The sequence below is a fragment of the Sceloporus occidentalis genome, unplaced genomic scaffold (assembly GCF_023333645.1).
Source record: "Sceloporus occidentalis isolate IW3139 unplaced genomic scaffold, rSceOcc1.0.p SCAF_1, whole genome shotgun sequence".
In the NCBI taxonomy this organism is placed as follows: Eukaryota; Metazoa; Chordata; class Lepidosauria; order Squamata; family Phrynosomatidae; genus Sceloporus; species Sceloporus occidentalis.
Window position 1 is genome coordinate 190,299,684 of NW_028316981.1, and position 1,883 is coordinate 190,301,566.

Consider the following 1,883-nt stretch of genomic DNA (forward strand, 5'->3'; position numbering starts at 1 on the left):
GCTGCATGGCAGGGGATTGGATTGGATGGCCCTTGTGATCTCTTCCAACTCTTTGATTCTATGAACACTGTTGTTGTTGTATGCCTGCAAGTCAATTCCGATTTATGGCGACTCTAATGCAAACCTGTCTTAGGGTTTCTTGGCAAGATCTATTCAGAGGAGGTTTGCCATTGCCTTCCCCTGAGGATGATAGCATGTGACTTTTCCAAGATCACTCACTGGATTTATATGACCCCCTAAAAACAAAGTGAATTCTAGTGGTCTGAAATCTCCCTGTCTCTGATGTAGATGCATTATTCTAGGCCCTAAGCCATTCAGAGCTCTGAATGTCATCACCAGTATCTGGAATTCAGACTGGAAGCAGATTGGCAGTTGGCAGCCAGTATAACTGCTTTAAGAATACTGTTTTTATATATATATATGTGTGTGTGTGTGTGTGTGTGTGTGTGTGTGTGTGTGTGTATACACTTACCTGGCAGGGGAGACACCATGATCACGAAGATAGTTTTCCCAGGGTGAGGCACTCTGTGTGTGCTGACACCTGCAGTTTCCCCAAAAGTGAGAAACTTGACTGCATAATTTGTGGTAGTGGGGGACTGTGTTTGTGCTTTCCCCTGAAATAATAATAATAATAGTGTTATATAGTTCCTATAAAGTGTTTGTGTAAGTAGTTGAGATGCTGCATTTTGCAGTACCTGCAGCTTCCAAGGGTAGCCCCTTGTAGAGTGCATTGCAGTTGTCCAATCATGGTCTACTATACATGGCTACTGTGGCTATGTTATCCCTGTCCAGGAAAGGTATAGCTGGAAGACCAGCCAAAAATGATCCCACGCACTCCCATCTACAAAGTGCATCTGTTCCTCCAGTGACAAAATTGAATCAGGAATACCTGAAAATGCCTGCTCCCTCAGGGGGTCTGGAACCCCATCCAGGATAGACTGCTTTGGTTAACACCATGAACAAATTAATTTAAAAATAACGTTAAATTCCAATTATAAATTCACTGTAGGGAGGACAACTTCTTGCTTACTTTGTCATCTCTATCAACAATTGGAGTCTTGGTTCCAGCAGATAACTGGAAATTACCATAAGTGTTGATGTAAAGGAGAGTTCTAGTAAAGATCAGTGAACAGCATAAGGTATTAGTTTGGTTAAAGGGATGATAATCCCAAACAACCCCTCGTGTTTTATGTATTCAAGTGGATCTGAAGTAGGGAGACTGACTGGGCCTGATGGCTTTATTGACCCAAAGCTTACAGGCTTAGGAGAAGCTGCTGCTGCTGGAGATTCCTCTGTGTGTGTTTGAAGTGAAAAACAGCAACAAACAACAAAGACCTCAAGTGTAGCTCTAATGTGCTGATTGGAGGCAGAATGCTTCCTCTTTCACAGATATGGACAGGGATAGTTGTTATCAAGTTCTTCCCTTGATAACAAGCCCCAGAGCTCAAAAAGTTGTCTTTGGACTAGAGGTCCCATTACCCCTCTCCATCCAGCATAGGCATTGTGTAAAGTTTTCATGCTCTGATAACCACTGAGTTTAGAGGCTGGCTGTAATTTAATAAGAATAATATGGAGAAACAGAATGGTTCCCAATTGGCAAAGGGATTAGGCAAGGCTGCACTCTGTCACCTTATTTGTTCCACTTGTAGGCTGAGAATATCATAAGAAGAACAGGTTTAGACTGAGAAGGAAGAGGAGTGAAGATAGGAGGAAGGGATGTCAACAATCTAAGATATGCAGATGATACCATACTACTAGCAGAAAACATCACAGACCTGGAACATTTGCTGAAGAAGGTAAAAGAAGAAAGTGCAAAGGCAGGCTTAATGTTGGACATAAAGAAAACAAAAATAATGACCACAGAGGAACTACACAAATTGAAC

General features: G+C 42.0%; 1 pseudogene; it reads left to right on the forward strand.

Annotated features, from left to right (window-relative positions):
- The first annotated feature begins 464 nt into the window (after positions 1 to 464).
- On the forward strand, positions 465 to 617 carry LOC149323142 (U1 spliceosomal RNA; annotated as a pseudogene).
- Positions 618 to 1,883: the final 1,266 nt, after the last annotated feature.